General features: G+C 45.4%; 1 long non-coding RNA gene across 2 annotated transcripts; it reads left to right on the top strand.

Moving 5' to 3' along the window:
• Nucleotides 1-5,755: 5,755 nt before the first annotated feature.
• On the top strand, nt 5,756-21,337 carry LOC108884658 (uncharacterized). 2 transcript variants are annotated; one of them, XR_001961085.2, is made up of 5 exons: nt 5,756-6,029; nt 7,668-7,717; nt 10,971-11,252; nt 16,109-16,375; nt 19,600-21,337. It is a non-coding gene; the product is annotated as an uncharacterized LOC108884658 (long non-coding RNA). The 2 variants fall into 2 exon arrangements; XR_001961084.2 differs by lacking the exon at nt 7,668-7,717.
• Nucleotides 21,338-21,632: the final 295 nt, after the last annotated feature.

Raw genomic sequence — 21,632 nt, 5'->3', positions numbered from 1 at the left:
GAGCAGAACGTGGCGCTGCAGTGACGGTGTGTGTATAATAAACTGATCTCCAGTCAGTGCGGTCAGTTCTTTTTAAACCTTAAACGTATTTTTGATTTATTGACTCACTTGTTTAACTTTTTGTTTCCGTCTGTAAAGACAGACCTGTGAAGGAACAACAGTCATTTACACTTTTTAAAAAACATTACAGTCAGTCTACATCTCACACACATTTTCCTCCTCCGTGCGCGCGGCCTCTATCTGGATCTGGATCTGGATCTGGATGCACAGCTCCACTGCGCATGTCCGCAATGCGAAAGCATTAAACAATTAATTTAGCATAAAGCATCATCACCAGAACAACCCACACACACACACACACACACACCCGGAACAAACAGAAAAAACTGAGGCAGAGGAAGTGAAACCTTCAGGTGTGCTGCTGCTGGAGGTCAGGTGACACACACACACACACACACACACACACACAGCAGCAGGTCAACATCATTAACACAACATCATCACATCATCATAAAAACACACTGACCCTCATCACTCTGTTACACTCAGTTTACTGCAGATAAATAAAACAAGAAGTCAGAGTGAGCTCCAGTTTCCTCCTAAACACACTCACACACACTCCATCACACACACTCACACACACTCCACACACACCACACACTCTCTCTCTCTATCACACACACACTCACACACAGCTGTATATTTATTCCTGTATATTATTTCTCTCTCTCAGCGAGTTCATTCGTCCCACTCTGACTGTGTTAATCTAACTCATCAGTGTTGTCAGGCTGTTGTATTGGAATATATTGGATTTTAGAAGTGTACCTAATAAAGTGGCCACTGAGTGTAAAATGTTTATTATTGAATGACCAATAAAAGCTTATTAAATGGAACCATTTTCTAGGAATAAACATTATTATGAATAAACAGGTCACTGATATTTTTCAGACTGTGAAATATTCAGATCAGTGTTTTTGTTCTTTAACCATCAGGACGACTCTGACTGATCATTTATTTATCATCAGTCAAATCTACTGATGCAGACGTGTTGTTAAAACTCTTCATCAGTGGATTCAGACATTTACAGCTGCACCGTGGCCAAACACAAACCAGCAGCCGAGGTGATTCCTCACATCATGACAAAAAAAAAAAAAAGAAAGAAAAGAAAAGAAAAGAAAGGTGAATGGTTTCTGACTGATCTGTAAAACATGAATCAGTGTTTTATTAAGCTTTATAAATAAATAAATCAGCTTTCAGAGAAGGTTCAATAAATAAAACAAGTATGATGGACAGAAACACTCACACACACAGTGTGTGCTTCATGTAAAGCAGCATCTCCTGCTGTGAACTGTAACATCCTCTGTGTCCACACTGAAATATGGAACAAGCATCATGATGAATTATTATTATTATTATTAATAATAAAAATATTGTTTTTGTTGTTATTATTATTTAAATGTCTGTTGGCTCATGTCAACGTGTTAATGTTAATGGAGAAATAAAGAGCAGTGAATTAACGACACAGTTTCTATATGAAGCCCTGACGGTGTGTGTGTGTGTGTGTGTGTGTGTAAATGATGAATTCAAACCTCCTGCTTTAATATTTATCTGAGGTGTTAGAATCTAAAGGAGCAGCCGTGGAGCCTCAGCAGGAGCAGGCGGCTCCTCAGGCCTCCAACATCCGTGTGAAAATCCTCCTCTGCTCCTCAAAGTCCACACGCTAAAAAACTGAAGAGAAAAAATTCCCCTCGTTTCCCTCCAGCGCCGACATGAATTTCTGACTCATTAGCATTTATGCAAATGAGTTTCTAATTGCAGGCGTAATGACTCTGGCGTGGGAGATTTTTCAATCCGCCATGTTTTTTGTTACTGCATGCTTTACAGGATGCATTTTCTTTTCGTTCATTTTAGAAAACAAAGCGGAGCTGTCTCTCATTTCATCGAACAGGAATCCTGAGAGAGGGAGAGTGTTTCTCTCTCTCAGGCCGTGTTTATCTGTGACATCGACAAAAGACTTTTTTTTTCTTTTCTTTTTTTTTTTTTTTTTTTTTTTGCTGCTCAGCGCCGCAGTGAAGCTCTGCTGCCCGGAGAGCCGGAGGATGCTGGAGGAGACTCGAAGTTGGAGGTGAGTGTGGAGATGCAGCTGCAGCAGAGCGCCTGTCAGAGCCTGTAGCTCCTCTGGTGCAATGTGTGCGCGCAAAATGGAAATGCAAAATGGCAGCAGCAGAGTTTAGCTTCCAATCAAAGGCTGGAGGAGACTGAACGTCCTTCTCCTCTCTGAGGAGAGAAAAGTTGGGAGGCCTGAGTCTGCAGGATGTGATGTGTCACAGCAAACAGGTGCATTTTTAATAAAGTGAAGACGAGAGACAAAAGAAAAGTTCAGTGTTTCTTTTGTCTCAGCTCATCCTCCATCTTTTTTATTTAACAGCACAGCACAGTTAATGAACTGCTTAGAATGACAGTGGTGTGTGTGTGTGTGTGTGTGTGTGTGTGTGTGGTGGAGTTGGGGGGGGGTTGGTCTGGTTTGGCACAGGGAGCTGTTTGGCCCCCATGGAGCTCCAACAATATGGGCAGATTTTGAGGGACAAAGGACGCAGGGCTTTGAGTTGCAGAGCACGTCTCTGACACTGGGACGCTGGTGAACCGGGGATTCTGGGATGTTACACTGGGAGATGCTGAAGCACAGAACTGATGTGGCAACAGTTTACCTGTGCAGCTGCACCACAGGTGTAACAGTCCTGTTAGGACGGATTCCTGTGGACAGGAAACCAAGAATATGATCCAGCATCAGATCCTCTCCACGCCTTCACTGTCCTGCACATAACTCAACTACATGAATGGAACAGAAGCCACAGTTACTGTGTGAGATGAAGAATCTGACCTCTGTTCACCTGTGCTGCTTTTATAGGAGCCAATAAAAGCAGTTCTGACTCATGTTACATCTTAAAGACGAGATGAGCAGAGATCTGTCGCTGTGATTAAAGCACGCAGCCGTCTATCAACAGCCATTAACAGAGAGGACATGAGGAGCTGTGCACTGACGGAGCAGAGGGTTTGGGTTAGCGAGCGTAGCGTCGGCTCAGGTTTCCTGCAGTGTGTGTGTGTGTGTGTGTGTGATATCCTGAGTGTTTCCTCTAAGAACCTCAGAGGAACTCGACCTGTTCTGTTCTAACATCAGCTGCTTTCTCATCATGAAGCTCTGCAGAAGCCTCCCTGTCATTTACCAGCAGCTTTACTCCGTCTGAGAGTGACTGTGATTAAAAGTTGGCGTGTGTGTGTGTGTGTGTGTGTGTGTGTGTGTGGTTTTTCTGTAAACGGTCACAGTAACACAGGTGGAGGACGCCTCAGTGAAAAGCAGGGAAATGTTTAGATTTCCTGAGACGTCTTTTTCCTTCTTTCTTTCTTTGGGCTCTGGGTTCGTATTCAGAGAGCTGTTTGACATGCTGCTCAGCTTGCATGCTCTGTTTTTTAGCTCGGTGTAGACACTGTGTGGGCTGTAAACACATCCTGCTGCTGGTTTAAACACACAGTCTCATCAACAACAAACCATGAACAAAACTGAAAACACACACACTGGAACAGGCTCGGTGTTTTCTGTCAAACACAGCAGGAAAATCTAATTCAACTCTCTCAGTTTTTACATTTGAAAAACACAGAATGATTCTGTTCATATCAAACTCCTGTTCTATGGTGTGATATGAAAGTGAATACACACGGATGTGTTTGGCTTTAATTACAGATGTGTGTAAATACAGAGGAAACGTTCTTTTTACTGTGTGTGACTTTAACTCTCAGTTGTTGGCTGTATAAATAAATATTCTATATATTTTTCTCCGTTTTTTGACACCTCAGGTGTTTGGTGGCTGTGAATGGAAGTTATTGTTTCTGATGCAGGACGGCTTACAGAGGACAGTTAGACATCTATCTATGGAAGCTTGTATGAGACGAAGACGCCAAAGACTCTCACGTCTTGGTGGCTTCAGTTGTCCAGAGGTTCAGGTCGACCTCAGGTCGCTGATCTGAAACCTCCTGAATCTCACACAGTTTACAGCACACTGAGTCTGTGCAGTTAGAGCTCATACATGTGTTAATGCTACAGTAGCAGCTGTAGCTGCAGATAATATTTATTTTCATTTCAGATTAACTCTAACTATTATGGTCCTTTTTTCTAAACGGTGAAAAATGTGTGACGTGTCCACCCTCACCTCCTCCCATCAACTGTCCAACACCCACATTTATTTTCTTTACATCAAATCAGAGCAAGAAAAGCAGAGAAACCGGAACCGAATCAGAATCAAACTGATCACATGTGACACAATGCTTCTCCTCAGGATTTTTACACCACAGTATTTCTGATTTCACTAAAGTATATGATGTTAAATCTTCAGTTACAATAATTAGAGATAATAATTAATGAAATAAAAAGATTTGCTCATGCTCAGCTCCAGTCGTAGTTTCTCGTTCTCTAATCCAGATCAGAAAGGTCTTCATTTAAAAGCACACACTTCAGGAGCTGGACTGAAACAGGCCTCTGCACAGTGAGGTGGGTAAGATAGGGGGGAGGGGGGGGGTGCATGCAGGAATGGCCTGATGGGTACTAATGAACTTGGGATGTGCCACCGCAATGCTGAACGGCCCCTGGTCCACCTCGGTGCCCGGGTTCCCATGCAGCCCAGGGAATGGGGGGGTGATGGGGGTGAGAAGGGAAGGGGGGGGGCTGGATGGTGCACCCAGCCTATTGTGCCCGGTCCTTAGCCCATTAGCCACCACCAACCACTTCGCTTTCCCAAGAGGAGCTCGAGGCCGGCCCGCCTGCCTGCCCGCCCGGACTCGGTAACCAGGCATCAGCGCGGGCGAGAGGAGGGGAGGAGAGAAACAGTAGCCGTATTTAGAGTCTGATCTCCAGGAAAGCGTCCAAAATCTGGAGAGAAAGAAAAGGGGAGCCCGGGACATTGGTAGGCAGAGAGAACCCCCCGACAACAAACCGGGGGCTGACAAAGTTGTCTCTTTGGCAGTCGCGCCTCCTATTGAAGCAGTAATTTATTCAAAGGAGATTTTTATCCCCGCGATCTGATTATTATGATAATCAAGTGACCCAGACCCCCTTTCTTGGCTCTTGTCTGCGGGCTCTGGGCTCGGCGGTGACAGTAAAAGCTGATTTGCACGGTCTTCACCCCCTGGTCACATTCCTGGACTCCTCTGTATCAAAGACGCGGACAATGAGAATAGTGGATGTGCGCACTTGATCCAGGCGCATGAGCGGAGGCCGCAGTCTGCGCCGGGGGCTTTGTGTCAAACGAATACTAGTAGCCAGACAAGATTACACGAAACTTTTTATAATCCCACATAACGGGGCTCAAAACGACACACTTGATGTGTGAGGGTCCCGGACACAGCCGCAGCAGAGGCAGCAGAGGATGCTGCGTGTGTGCGGGCGCTCATGTTTCCCATCTGTGCGTAATTAGAGGATGAACAGTGAACTGGTCACCTGGTCTCATGCTCTGCGATGCCAACGTTTGGCTTCTTCTGTTTGGTTTAGACTCAAATGTGAACTCAGAGGAAAAAACCCAACATGAATTCAGATGATTAGTTTGCTCAGTTGTGATCCATCAGAGCAGCCAGGCTTATTCAGCAGCACGTCTGCTTCATGTTTCGAGGGTGGAGACAAAAACAGACCTGCATCGTGTCATAAAGGGGAGGGCCTTGGTAGCGATATATGTTTTTAGAGCAGGCATGTCTTAGTTCATATTGCATCTGACGCGAGGAATGGCGAGTGCGAGCGACGGCGCGGGCAGGAGGGGGGGGCGTCGAGATCCACCTCCGCGGGAAATAATGGGGATGATAATAAAACAGGGGGAAAACCCGTCCGAGGGAAGCTGAATGGATGGAGCCAGAGAGACGTCACGACCAGCCGCAGCCATGAAGACCGTGCGGTCCAGCCTCCGGCAGCTCAGTTGGTCTCCATCTCCCGAGCCGCTCGCTCCTCGGGTTTGAAGAGCGGACGCCGCAGCACACCGGCAGGAGACGGCGTGAGTATAAAATATCATGTGTTTTCTTTAAAGCGGGAGGGGGGGGGGGGGGCAGCTGCGGAATATCGGCTGAATTAACGGAGGAAAGCGCGTTTGCATCCGCGCAGTGTTCGTCGCCAACCCGCACACATAACGGAGCAGGGTGCGTGTGTAGTCTGGATGTGGCAACAGCAGCGAAAATGGGCGATGGGTGTTTGTGCAGCAGGTTTTCACTAAATTTAAAACCCGCTCTTATTTCTGCCTCTTCCCGCCTGACGTGCACAGAGGGGCAAAGCAGGTGATGTCTGTCAGAATGGAAGCTGCTGGGAGCTGGTGGCAGATGGAAACAAGGTTCAGAACAAAACGAACATTTTCTCTTTTATTGCTGATCTGCGAACTGCATCAAAGATGTAGAGTCAGAACAGTTGTAGAGAATTAAACTGAGAAGGAGCAGGTCCCAGGCCAGTGAGAGGTCACAGACACAAACCTGCCCTCACTCACTACATGAGGAAACACATTAGTCAAAGGGAAAGTTGTAATTAGACGCGCTCTGCTCTGCTTTGAGGGAGAACTCTGTTCCACAGCCTCAATGACGCATTGTGCACAGACTTCATATGCGCCATTCACACGGAGCCACAAAGGCCAAACGGCGCTTCTACCCTCATTTCATTTCTCATCCACATCTCCAGGCGCTTAGCAGGGTCACTTCTGCAGCTCTGCTCGCCGTAGCAGCGGGAGCGGCAGAGGCAGGCAACATATGGCACCAAAGCCTCCCAGTCTGACACGAGCACAGCCAGGGAACAAAAAGACAAAACGCTTTTTCTGTCGTTCCCCTTTTCGCCTCCACATTAAGCCCTCGCAGGACTCTGTTCGGCCATGTGGCTCAGATATGAGGATTACCAGCACACAGGCCCGCGATGCATGCGTAATAAGACAAAGTGGTGGCGTTCACACCCATAGTTGGCGGATAAAGGGATCACAAGGCCAAATATCCAGTCCACACGTGTGCGCCGAGTACAAGGCCTGAGCCGAGAGCACGTGTGGTGTGCGACCCCCGGACACACCGGGGCAGAAACCCGAGCCTGGAGAGCTCTGGGTCAGGGTCTGAGGCAAAACAAACAAAAAAAAAAAGTCTCCAGAAAAAGAAAGAAATCTGCGCTTATGCAACGTTCCCCATGAAGAGAGACTCTGAACATGTCATTTGGAATTTAATTTAGGGAAAAAATGGTTTTGCAATTTTAGGGTTTTTCCATATTCATTTATTTAAGTAGAACACACTCACACACACATACACACACACTGCAGTGTATTTTAGAGTAATAATCCTGCACCCACTGACCATACTCCTTTATGTTCGTGCATAAAGACAGCAGGTTGTTCATTGTGTTATGGTGACAATCCTCGACTTGAGCACAATAAGAGCAGTGATGTGCTGAGAGGAAACACGGGGCCGCTGAAGCATCACACGGCTGAGGTGGAACACCTTTTCACGCACATCACAACTGTCATTTGAAACATTTTTCCTTGCGGGAGGAAAATGCAGTTCGCTGATTGTCTTTACTGTTTGAACGGAGGCTGTCGTATGTAAAACGGAGCAATTTGGCTCCTCCGTGCTGTGTCGTGCTTCTGAAGAATAAAATGATCGTCTCTTTTTTCCAGGGATCCCTGGAGAGACATTCAGCGGCCTCACAACACGTGGCTGACTGTAGGTAATATGGGCTACCAGCTCTCACTGTCACTCACATCACACACAGGCTTCCGTAGTCAGGTTGGCTATGTCTGAAAGTTTGAATGAATCATGTATTTTATGTTTTCATGTCAGAGAGACGTCGTTAATATAATACGTTAAAGTTTTACAGAGTTGTAGTTTTAAGGTGGAACCCTGTGTGAAAAGAGAAAACAGGAGTTACATTTAAACAGGGCCGTGATGAAAACAGCCGCAGCTCAGTGTAAAGTCCTGACAGGAACGGTGCTGTTATTTGCTAAATTCACAGTGTCAGCTACAGTTTCATCACATGCAGGACGCGGGAAAATCATTAATCCATTTTCTACAAACCTAATCAGCTGCGCACACACACACACACACACACACACACACACTGTATGTCTGCCGACAGGCCCACACCGTAACCTCAGTGTGTCATTTCCATTCAGGGAAATTCAGAAACACACGTTTCCACCTTTAAATATCGCGGTGACACGTCCCTAAAAGATTTTCTGTCGTGCGTAAAACTCGTGCGTAATTGCCTTTATTGCTACGAAATGCCGCGTTCAGATGTGAGAATCCCACCTGTGTCAGGAGATGGCCTACACAGAAATGTTTTAACCTGATTTAAACACGTGGTTTCAGTAACATGATAACCAATGAGACTTCATAAAAGGAATCAATTTCTTGCTAATCAGCTCTGCACCTTCGCATGAATTATTTCCAATTAGAGGCGCCTGATTTGTTGACGTCACGCACGTCTTGGCCAATGGCACAGCCTCATGAGGTTTGTTTAAGTGACTGATGCTTTAAATGTATTTTTATCTCAGATGAGTGAAGCCAAAGAAAGGAGGCCGCTCTCACTGTTAAACCGGGAGGTTTTCAGACATGAAGTTCTGCAGAACCAGAAGCTCTTAAAGATCCTCAGCAGCAGTTTCCCGGTGAAATGCATCGTGAAAGGCGAATATTGTGGGCATAAAACCCCAGAAGACAAATATTGAAATTGTATCAGTTTATTAGAATTAGATAACAGCAGCACAGTCACGAATAAGCCAGTGTTAATGAAAGGACTATTAATGATAATGGGGGAATAAGTGCAATCTGCATATAATTATCTTTCTCTTTATCCAGCTTGGAAATCGTGAAAATATATCTGATCTAGAAACGAGTCATAAAGCTCACAGCACAGGCTGCAGCGATTAGAAATGTTAATGTTAGTACTGCATCATTCCCATGCAAAAATAATACAGTGATGAATTACTGATGAGTTTAAACACCAAACTGAATTAACAGCACAGTGAATGAGAGGTTTTCATCAGGTAAAGGAATATTTAAAAACATTTTTAAGATTTAAAAAATGAGTCTGATTTTTAAAAATGTTGCAGGTTATTATTATTATTATTATTATTGTTGAAATATAGTGATAAATGATGGCAAAATAATAATACTAAAATCTGACCATTATGTCATTTGGGTAATTTTTAACATTGGAATCTGTGAAAATGTCTTTTAGAAAAATATGAATTCTATAAACTATTAGTTCATTTTATGAAGTAAACATGATAATATTTATTTTAATATGTGTGGCTGCAGCTGTGTGTGTGTGTGTGTGTGCTTGATTAAATGTGTGTGTTTCTGCAATTATACCTAAGCCTGGATCAATGTGTGTGGTCTGAAATTGTCTGTAATTATACATCTAAATGTGAAAATTCACACACTGTACGGTACATACTTGTGTGTGTGTGTGTGTGTGATCCAGTGCAGCAGCATTCTGGGAGCTGAGGCATGTTTCCTCTCTTAAAGGGCCTCGCTTTGTCCTTGTGGATTGAAACAAAGCTCCTTGACGAAGATGTGAGTTATGGTGACAGCCTTCTGAACGGCAACAAGGCAGCTTTTTTTTTTTTTTTTTTTTTTAATGGACACAGATTCAGACAGTAGAAGAAGAAGAGCAGCTGTTTATTGTAACCTGGAGGGAGAACAATACCAGGGGGATTTGTTGTTTGCTAACAGGGATGTAGCCATCTCTGCTAACGCCTGCATGTTGCCAGCCAAGTCGTGTAGGAGTGTTCAGGTTTGGGCGTGTGTGTGTGTGTGTGATGGAGGGCGAGAATATTCTGCGTCTTGCTCTCCTCTGTCACTCTCTCTCTCATTCTCTCTCAGTATCTCTCCATCTCTCTCTCCTTTCAGTCAGCAGGGCTTTACTTGGCGGTGGCGTTGGTGGGGGAGGAGCCTGCCACAACAGGGATCTGGGCACACAGAGCGGCTTTAATTAGATGGGGCCTCGTGCCATGTGCCACCATGGCGTGTGTGAGAGGGAGTGTGTGTGTGTGTGTGTGTGTGTGTGCTTGTGTGTTACAGTATTGTCTATACCTGTACATGTGAGGATGTGTTTTATGTGTGTTGAGCTTGAAATTTGTGTATTTGTGTGGACATTTTTAGATGTGAAGGGACATGTCTGCTACGTGTGCCTCAAGCTCTGATAAGTCATGTGTTACATGACTGTTGGTGTGTGTGTATGTGTGTGTAAGGACTTTTTTTTCCGTGTGTATGTACATCTCAAACCCCTCTATCTTCACGTTGACGCCAACCTCTGCTTTGGCATCAGATAACGTAAACGAAGACAGACCAGTTTCTTTTGTAGTCAAACAGTCCAGGATCTTCTTTTAATTTAAAAATGCATTTGGGCCGTGGCGGGGGGCAGCGTTTGAAGCCATCACCCTCCTATGGAGCCAGTCAGCAGGTCTGGCGGGTGCGCCATGGGGATGGGCGCCAGGCCGGAGAAGGGAAGGTTGGTGCCATAGCCGGTTTGGACTGGTTCATCAACTTGTGTACCTTTTTTTTTATTGGTGCTTCTCCCTGATTGCTTGACTTTGGAGAGTTTTTTTTATTTGGAGGCATTACTTCCAGGCCAATCAAAGCTTTCATTGCACAAAGGGAGGTTTCCTATTGGCTTAGATGGTTTGAGGCGGGGTGAGGGGCCACTTGGTGACATCACAAAATTAAGGGTCAGGACATTTAAGGGCCGCTGTAAGTTGTGTGAGGAAAAAAGGCCTCAGGCCAGAAGAGTAACATCTTTGTTTGGAGTTGGCATAGCTGGTGTGTTTTTTTTAATTTTTTTTTTAATCTAGACGTTGCTCATTTTTTACATGAATTTTAACTCCTTCTAAAGTTAGTCTGTAATCTCTCAAATCATGTAAAATCAAAGATTTTGAGACGTACAATCATGTTTTCTTAACAAATTTCTATTCTGCTTATAGGTCAGAACTTGGCCCATGTTACTTCGCCTGCGGCTTGAGAGGATGGGTAGCCTTAGGGGTTGGTTGTTATCTTTGGTTATCTAGCTGTATGAGTGATGTACATTCTTCATAAAGCTAGATAACCGAAAGTAACAAGAATCCCATTACACTCCTGAAAAGGCATCAAGACCCCATGTGCGCCTCTCCCTCCAAAAAAAACACAAACTCTGCCACAAGAACAGCAACGCAAGTCAAGAAAATGGACGACATTTGCAAGGACATGGGAGCTGAATGCGGCGAAAGGTAGGGTGCATGATTTGTCGCCGTCATATAGGTTTATTGATTATATGTGTATGAGTGCATGTGTGTGAGCAAATCCCAGACTACAAGGCCTTTGCTGTTGTGGTCCATCAGCAGAATAACGTTGGCAGGCATGTGGAAATGAACTGGACATTGCCGTACATATTTCCTACTGCTCTCTGCAGCCAGTGGTAGTGATCCATGGCAGTACGGTTGATGCAACAGGATCACTTTTAATCTAATAAGCCCCATGATCCTTGCGTGTGGGGCTGCATGCAGGGGCTTAGCTTTAATATCACATGGCCGGGAGTGACGGGTTTGCTGAAAAAGACCCACACTGATTCACCAAAGCCGGTGGACTTTGACAAGTCGTTTAACAAGTCGGTGCTAATCAGTTCGCTAACCAGTTTAGCCGATGCTCTATTCACTTGGCTCCATGAATTTCAACTTTGCTGCTTGCATCTTTGAAATCAAGAGAACATGCAATATGAAAAGAATGTGGGCCTTTTATATCATAGGAGCTGCATACGGTGCTATGAATTATACATATGTTCCGACTTGGATGGGATTGTATGAGTTAAGAATGCTCCCTCCGAGTTAATCCGGGCTCCCAACGCCCCGCCGGCACCTAAGCGAACAGACAAGAATTTGTTTGAGGCCAGTTTTGTTAAGTTAGCCGTTGTTGATTTTTTTCCTCCTTCCCACCTACTCCTTTCTCCCTTTTTCATGAAAAGATGTTTGATTTGGGGTCCTGGCCGTTGTTTGATTTGACGTGACAGTTGGCTTGGTTGTGAATAGGCCGTGGCAAAGCCTCCATTGCATGAGGTGCTACCATGTGGAAAGGCCTGATGGGATCTCACTGAATGCTGCTGTGTGTACGCGCAAGGCTTCGAGGGGGGAGTGGTCCAGGGGCAATCAAGCAGAAAGTGCCCCCAGTGACGAGATCCATGAGTGAGAGAAGGAGAACAATCTCAGCCTTTAGGTTCTTTGCCCGGGCTCATGGTGAGGAGTAATTGGTCAATCAGATCTTCAACCTCAAGGCCTCTGATGGCTGATTGAAGGTGTGATTTCTTTTCTGCCCATCAAAGCTAGAGGGTCACTCCCGCTGAGAGAGACCACTAAGGATTGTTCCCAAGGTCTCGAGGCTTTGGAACTACAAGGCTAGCAGTGAACTCAAATTGTAATACCTATTCCACATAGCGGTTTGCTGTCTCAACATGGTTCAGCTAAAACATCACCCTCAGGTTTGGATATATTCAGCACGACATGGTACAAATTCTAAGCAGTTGTGCAGGGCCGAAGTGAAATTCCTAAAAACTTGTGTGGCAACCTCACCTCACAATGTCAATCTCCTGAAGCCCTGCAGTTGTGCCTGCCTGCCTGCTGCATTGCAGGTGCTCAGTGTGACATTTGAGCTCTGGGCTCAGCTAGTAAGAGAGAGGAACGAGGGCCTTGACAGGAAGTGACAGCTGAAGATGTCACCGTCTTGGATGGCAAAGTAGTACCAGGTTCCCTCTTGGTTGTGGTGCTACCGCCACTCCCTATGTGTTTTTATTACAGTGTAGACTTATGAACACTTATATCCGATATATCTGTGCAGGTACATTTTGCATTTATGAATTTCACATGTAACAGGTACGAGGCAGGCAGATTTTTCGCCGTGTAAAGATGAGCTGTCCCCTCTTGCTTCCTTTTCTGTGTCAGTTACAGTGTTGGGGGTAAATGGGAACTGAAGTCTGGGACAGATTGTGTTTATACCCTAAGCAGTGCCCTGGGAGACGCATGTCATGGTGCAAATGCTTTGTTCTGGCTCTGTGTGTGGCATAGTTATATCACTAACACTTCACACTGGGGACCCCAGAGTAGAGACTGTCTTAGCTTCTGCCTGCCTGAAAATGGCACGGATATGGGAGAGTTCCTAAAAACCACCTCAGGGCCTTTGCTCTCTCTTTTTCTGTGTCCCATGGCAGTGTCTGAAATTGAAAGAGAGCACGAAGAGAAAGGGTGGAGAAGGAAAGAAGGCAGGGAGAGGAAAGAGGAGGAGGAGGAGGGTGGTGGATTTGTCTTAGCTTTCATGCACTAGGCAAGCAGATTTAGACTCCAAGTGTCAAATAGAAAAACAGCCATTGTGGTTGGGTCCTTCTTGCCCCCCCACCAGTAGACTTTACAGTCAATAGAGCTAGTCCACTTGTCACTGAGGGACAATGCACCCCTTTGCCTCCCTTTCAGTCCTGCCAGGTCCAAGCAGCCAGACAGTTTTCTGAATAAGACCCAGTGACTCTTGCCCCCTTTTCTCTGCCTCTCTTTCTCTTGACGGAACACACCAACAGGGTTTGGAAAATGGCTTCGCTGTTGGGCCGGAGCAGAAGGCCAGACCCTGTTATTTTTCTACAACACTGGCATTCCCTCCACCCCATACGCTCACAGAGAAATGAATGTATCTTAGGCAGTTGCTAAAGTCAACGGGCCTCCCCAGACAAAGGAGATTAAGTCTGGCAACTTAGCAGTAACAGGTGTACTTTAACTGTGCTCGGACCACACGGGGGTGACTTTTGTTGTCTGACCCGTTGCTCTGTTTGCCTCACTGTTGGTTTTGAGTTGTCTGGAGATAAAGATGAAATTTGCTTTGTGTTTTCAGACAACAAGAATGCATCAGACCTTGTCGACTTGGAAGCTTTAGTCTAGAGTGTGTTTGGTCTAGCTGTCCGGCACTGGCGTCTTATCATTTTTACTACTTTTGAAAACGTAGCTCAGTTTTGCCACATTTCTCCAGTGATTTGCCAAGTTTTCTCCAAAGGGATTCTGCAGATATCTTTAGATCTTGAGCTGTGCTCACCCAAGGGAGCGAGTTAAGGGTAAACAATGCGGGCACACAGAGGAAGAAAGAAATATCAGAGCGAGTGCAGTACAGCACTGAAGCATGAATACATTTTCACATTTAGAACTGAGACAGTGATGTTTTAAGAGGGGAAATATCTTTCAAAGAGAATGAGTGAAGCCTTTTCTATCCATACCTTCAGTATTTTCAACCACAATAAATCGAGCCATTCAGCAGCAGTACAAACAGAGCTGCTCTCAGAGCCAGAGCAAAACAGTGCATGCATTTGTTTGTTTCAGTCGTTAATAAAGCTTTTACTGAGAGCCTCGGTCCTCAGAAAAAGCCCATTCTGGTGAAATGACTTGGCAAAGCATCCGATGGAGGGTCTGTTCAGACTGAAGCTGCTCCCGCTGCCATTGTCTAGCTCTCTCTCACACACCTACGAGTCCAGAGTGAGCACACAATTTCATTGTTGCGTGAGCTGTTAATATCAGAGGCTTCACAATAGAGCCCATTCGCCGTATTTGCATAAGGCACTTTTCCAACAAGGACCCAGAGAGGGCTTGAAAGCTGGCCCACTCCAGTGCCAATGGCAAAAAAATGTCAAGTGCCAATTAGGAGAGGTTTGCCACCATTCAGCAGTACCCCACCCCTGTAGTCCTTCCCCTCCCTGCTTACCCACCCCAACTCTCTCACACTCCAAGTCACCCCTGTTTTTACCACCTTATTCCAATTTCAGACGTGGCCTTCCCCTACTGACACCCAGAGACAAAAGCTGGCTCCCTTCTCTGCTGGCTAATGGAGGATCCTTTCTGCTGAACTCCGAGTATTAACAAAATGAGACAGTGTGCTCTGTTCACCGATTAGTCAGCTTTCTTTGTTGATTTCTTTGAATAGAAGGGTTCAGGAACTATGTGGCTAAACCTGCGAGATACAGACTCCACCTGCTAGTGAATATTGAACTGGCTACATTGTGCTACTTCGGTTTTAGACTCGCAGGTTTCCATGGGCAGGTGTAAGTCGTTGAGGGAAGGTTTTTGGTAATAAACAGGCGCTGATTTCAAGCAATCAAAAATGACCCCTTTCATCTGATATCCACAGTGGTCGGTCTGTGTTAGTGCTAATAGCATTTAGCCACCTAATGACTTGCTTTAAGCTAGTCCTGCTTATCATTTTGCACTGATGCATACACCAAATACAGAGCATCCTATTATGAGAATGGCTGCAGTCAGAGACTATTTAAATTTAGAGCACAAGCTTTGAGTCAGCTGTTAAGGCTAAAAGAAATAACACAATAACACTACTGTCGGATTTACAGGAGCTACGTCAAATACAAGTTAGCTTAACTGGTAAGTGTCAGCAGTGCTAAACAGCTGTTTACATTTCTACCGATGCTGAAAATGCAGCATTATTTCCGCTAATGTTTAACTGCAGCTGTCAGATGCAAAGTACGTGGTGACAGGAATGTAGAGCATCATCAGTGTCCTTGAATTTAATATCATTGTGTTTACACTGGGAAAGCCTTTGCTACAAAAGGCAGAGACATCAAATAAAAAAACCTGTAAAATGACAAGAATGCAGAAGATTAAATTTTTAAAAATTAAGTCATACACACGATAAAAGAAGGTAATCGTGTTTGTCCAATTGGGCTACCGTTGTTTTCCACAGAGCATTTACCTAACTTACCGCCTCCTGCCACTCAAAAGGATTTTTCTCTTGTCCCTTTTTCTCTTTCATTCTTTCATTCAATCTCTGTGTCGAGTTTTTTTTTCTTTCCCACCCTTGATTCTCAGATGGTTGGATCTGATTTGCATGCATTTGCATAATGAAAGTCATTTGCATGCTCAGGGGCAGACTGTACCATGAGAACAGACATGAAAAGGTGTGTGTGTGTGCACGCATGTGTGTATACATGCATACGTGAGTGCATGGCTTGCGTTTGTATGCTTCCGTGAACTATACATGTGTGTTTTGATGGATAAACCACATTCTTAAAATTTTCACTTACACTCTGATTTTCCCTACCCTGTTTTCTGTGCAGGCTACCACCACAAGACCACTGAAGGAAAGCTGGCAAAAGGAGACTGAAAAACAGAGAAGAAGGAGGAGGAGGGGTTGCTGTTGATTCTGCCCTCCCTCTCTCCTCGCCCTCCTCTGCATCGCCTCTTCCCTCCTCCTCCTCCTCCCTTCCTCCTCCGCTCCATCCTCAGCAGACTGCCCCTTTTTCCTGTACAGCAACACGCAGCCCGCGCCACCATCTTAGAGCAACGCTGGCATGAAATGGAAGTGGGAAGACCAGTCAGTGCAGGTAACACACCAAACCCACTGCGCCCACCATGCTGCATCTTTCCACTGGCGCCATCCCGACTCTCCATCCTCTCCTCTTCCACCTCCTCGTGCCCTCGCTCCTCTTCTCCAGCAGGCTATAGCCTCTGTTTTAATCACCTCCGATGTGTTTGTTAATTGCACGATTCACGAGATGCGCTGATGGGTGGAGGGGAGGGTGAGTTGATGTAGGCGGAGCGTGTTTTGTATGTGTGTTCACATTAAATCACTCTGCTCTCAATGCCTCTCTCAGGAGGCTTTCAGTGGGCATCTGTCCTCCGAAGCGCCATGTTTTCTTTCCCGTTTGGGAATTCTCGTGCCATCCTCACACGCGTGCCCTGACATGGCGGCGGCTGCCATTTTGGAGATACGATGCAAACTGTGCCTACTGGACAATACAGAGGCACAAATCATAACTCCATACAGCTGAGCAGTCTGGGGTTTGTGCACCATATTTTGGTCACAGACATAAAACAACACAGCAGAATGTTTTAAAATCATGTTTTTGCAAAGATTCGTTCTAAAAGATCAAACAAGTCTCTCCTCGACTCCTAAACGAGGTCAGAGGAAATGTCAAGGTGGGAACATCTGTCGTGTGGAAGGTGGTGGTATCCATGAACCCCCATTCACATTCTCATACAGGGAGACTGCAGCACAGAACAATCCACACACAAAGCAGCAGAGAGACAGAGAGAGAGGGAGTGAAATAATAGAGAAGAGGTGGTGAAGAAGTGAGAAAGTAGGACCTCGACAGGCAGAGTCTCAGTACAGGAAAGCCTCTCTTTGTGCGAGTGGCGAGTGTTGGAGGGCAGTCGGTGCTCAGACAAGTCGAGTATTGTTCTCCCTGAGCGAGCTCGTTGCAGTGCAGCATTATTCCAATCGAGGAGCTCCCAACTTTGAAAACCGCTTAACGCAAAACACCAATTAGCGTCGGCTGGGCTTGATTAAGTAAGGCAGCCAGTAAACAATGCACACCATTGTCCTCGCAACAGAGACCTCCCTTTGTTTGTGTCTGTGGTGTGGAGGTCAGAGAGACAATGCTAATGCTAACTTACAGTAGTGCTAACAGAGAGACTGCTGATACCCCCCGTCGGGTCAAGGTGAGAGAAGAAAAAGAGACTGTTGCTAAATATAGGATCATGGTGTCGTTGAAGGTCTAATGTGACTTTCCCAGTTTATAAGTGAAACTAAAAATCAACTGGTCAAAGTTTGAAAATAGTGTTTAATTTCACTTAAACCTTTCTCCATAAATTTCAACACTGATTTCTAATATTTACGCAGACTAAACCTAAAGTGATGTTAGTACCTCAAATTAGGTCATGCCAAACTTTCTGTTTTTCAATTTTCTAAAATAACTAAATTTATGATGATGCCGCCTTTAAAGGCGGAGGCGTCGCTTTCCTGAGAAGTTCTGTGGTAACTGTGTCAAACCCAAGGCGTACTAATCACGGCCAGGCTTCCATAAACAGGTGGTAGATTGAGCAAAGGGGGCCGGGGCCGTTCTCAATTTACTGTGTAAATTATGCAGAGCCCAAAACAATACAAACAGTAGACAGTGGAGTGGCTGGCGTTGGCTAATGAGATGATGAGAAGCCTGGGAGGGCTGGGAGCTAGTCGAGGTGAGGGGGTGGGCACGGCCGGCAGCTTGTGTCTGGATCTGTGTATTTGTGTGTGTGTGTGTGTGAGGGTCTAGAGGAGGCTTTGGCAGGGGAGCAGACACTGTCCCGTCTGCACAAACCCCACCATCAGCAGCACCCCTCCTGCCCAGACTGAGTGCTACAGAGGGAGGGGAGGGTTAGCAGGCAGCTGGGGCACCCTGCCCCCATTGCTCCGGCAAGAGCACCAGCCTTGGGAACCTCTGTGGCAGGGGTCCCCCCAACACTGGCACGTAGGGGCCCCCCAAAAGTCTGGCTGCAACCCCCCATCACCACCATCCCTTCCTCCCTCTTGTCTCCCCGACCACCACCACTCCTCCCACCCTAATGTGAGGCTGGGGGCCTGGGAAGGACTTCAAGTTCATGGCCAGACCTCCTATTGAGCTGACAGCCTGACTGTTTGCTCAATTCGGCTCCCTATTCAGGGCCGAGCTGGAGGAGGGAGAGTTGAGAAAGGGCTGGAGGATTGAGGGGGGGGGGTGTTGCTAGATGGGACACGGTAGCACTGTGATAGCTATTCATTCAGCAGGGAGAGACAAGTAAAGAGCGAGGGAGAGAGTGAAGAGGGATGGGGGGGGGTGAGTCGGGGCGCATAAATAAAAAGTGAGGAATCCAGGCTCAAAGTTTGCTTTGAGCGGTGTGCGCCTCTCTCACACTCTTTTAGACTCTTAATTACCGGCGCCTTCCACTTTTCTCTCTCCCTTTCTCTAACTACACCCCCCACCCCATCCCCATCTCACACACACACACACACACACACAAAATTGCAATCATTCTCATCATCCTCTCTATCCCCTGGTTTTATTAGGCCACATGCTGGGGCTGTAAATTTACCATTAACAAGCTTATTCACTGTAGTCCTCTCAACAAAACAAGACCATGATGCCAATAACTCAAAGCGACACCAATACCCGAAACTGCCTTTTATGCCACCAACCTCCGCTGTTAGCCACTCCCTCCCTCCCCCCTCTCTCCCTGGCCGAGTGCACCCGCATTACGCTCCGGCGTATTGCTAAATGCCAAGGCTAACGTGACGCTTGCTAATAGCTCGGGCAATGCTAATTAGCACGACGGTTGCTGATTTCTTCCTCTAAGCTGGACGGCTGTATTATCGGTTCACGCTGCACTCGGTGACCCACTGTAATATTTTAAGTTGCTTGTCTGAGCTGCTTGAAAATGGAACAAAAAAAGGGGGTTTGATAGCCTTCTGAAGTCCAACTCAGCCTAGCTTAGGGTGTGTCACATGCTTCCTCTTTGTATTAGCAGCTCGTAGCGTACCAGGCTCCTGTTAAGGCCTTTCAACTTCAGCCTCAATCCCTTCAGCTGGTACATGGAGCTGTGCTTACCTCGGTCAGATTTAGGACACACAAGAAATACCCCAATAAGTCATTTTTCAATGAGGACAAGCCTCCTTTTGATACGCCTAAATTGGCATTCACAGTCAACTGTCTCAGATAATTGTTTTGACATTCTTGTGATTGGCCTCACTGTGTGTTGTGACTCACTCAGAGGAATCGAAGCTGTATCTTAATGTCACCTTTTCTTCTCTCAGGTGAGTGCTGTCGGTGCAGGGTCAGCGGGACTCCTCCTTCAGCGGCCGTTTGCCACCTTTCAGCTGGGAGTAAACAAAGACGATGACAATGGGCGCACACGACTCGCGTGACTTTGGAGCGCTGCCCTACTGTTTGCACGTCTGCTGCTGCTGCTGCGTGATGCAGTGTTTGACCCAACGGTCGAGATGGATTGTGACTGCAAACATCGTGGTGGACTGTGACTGCGGGAAACAAGGTTCGGACAGAAGAACTCAGCAGCTGGAGTCGCGGATGAACCGGTCCATAAATGTGACTGTTGTATTTCTGAGGGTGTGACACTGAATTTTGTAATTCTTATATATTTGCTTAAAAATAATATTAGTTAAACACTAAAGAATGTTTCTAACTAATCTAGGCTCCATTTTCTGTAGGTAGTATTGGACGAGCTGTAGCCCGCGTTGTGTTTGATTTGTTTTGTTATAGTTGCTAGGACTCAAAGACACGTGAATGTGAGACCCACGGCAGCAGTGAATAATACTGCACTGCGATTGGACAGCTCCATGTGTCGGCTGACACAGTGGCGAAGGAGTGAGCTGTCGTCTTTATACTCTATGCAACTGTTTTATCTTTTTTTGTTTTGTTTTTTTTCCATCTTGAATCCCAGTTGGGCAGAGCCCCTTTTATCCTTTTTCTTTCTGGGCTACCAGTTTATAGACATTCCTTCAAACGTCATGAAGAGAAATGTTTTTTTAGGAGCCTACATTCCCATTGTTAATATGCTGATAGAGTGTGTGTGAGTGTGTGACAGATGACAGAATATAGCTCAGTTTCATCAGTGAATGTATTGAATCTCATATTTGCAGCCTCAACACACTTTGATTTGCCTGTGCAGCCATAAGCCACAGTCTGAGTAAATGTGGACTCACACATTTAATATTCCTGATGGCAGAAGTGTATTTGATCAGCAGGAAGTAGCTGAGCAGGGCTCATGGCTGTGTGTGTACAGAACACGCCACACTATTAAAACCTTCCCAGCAGGCTTTGAGACGCAGCAGTTTGGTTCATAGCCGTTACCTGCTTCACTGTAATGATACATCTTTGGGTGAGACATGACAAATACATTGGCTTCAAACACTGCCTTAATTTCCTGTCCTTGACATTAACATACACACACACACACACCCAAATGCAATAAAGCAAGTACTATCACAGCCTAATTCATTCTATATTAATTTTCAGGAAGTGGCAAATTTTTTATTACGATTGATAATCTATGCAAATCTTTTAAATATTACTTTAAACAATCTATGTCTATGCAGTGCTTTTGCAATTGATTCAAGGGAGACTATCTTGGTCTAATTTAGAAAATGTATTCTTTTGATAATCATGCACATCCCAGTGCTCAAGACAATTACTTATCTGCCTGGATAAGCTTGAAATTATGTTTTTAATCTCTTGCAAAAAAAAAAAAAAAAAAAAAAAAAAAGTCACTCTTCTGATATCAGTCCAGTGGCATGAAAACCATGAATTGTGGTCTAAAATCATTAAATGGGTTGCACTAAATCTCTTTTTCCTTAAATGCAGATCAAACATATCTATTCAGCTGTGCTCTGTATGTCATAGCTTATTGTTTTATATAAGCAGCAATGTTTGTGTTATGCAATCTAATCGCTGTGAATGAGTATTCACCACATGTGCCTTTCTGTGGAAAACTGTGTTGGAATAGTAATAAAGGTTTACATTGAAAACAGTGGTAAACTGGATGTTGTGCATGTTTTTTTTTTTTAGTTTGCTGTGTGATGTGATGAGGAGGCAGGATCATGTAGTGATTGATAGAAACGTGCATTCAGCAGAGGAGTGTCCTCGAGCAAATCACGGAGCTCGGTCACTTCAAATCAGTGCTGAAGTAACTCAGTGAATTATGGAAATGGAAATGTAAATACCTGACTATTAAAGGAGAAGAGGTAAACTGAAATTTACTAAAGCAGACAAAGAAAATCTAAACGTATCCAACAGCTGGCAGCTTTCCTTAAATGTTTTGCCCGTGCGTTCG

The sequence above is a fragment of the Lates calcarifer genome, linkage group LG15 (assembly GCF_001640805.2).
Source record: "Lates calcarifer isolate ASB-BC8 linkage group LG15, TLL_Latcal_v3, whole genome shotgun sequence".
Classification (NCBI taxonomy): domain Eukaryota; kingdom Metazoa; phylum Chordata; class Actinopteri; family Centropomidae; genus Lates; species Lates calcarifer.
Note: the sequence above shows the minus strand (reverse complement) of the source record. Positions and strands in the feature narration are given on the sequence as shown.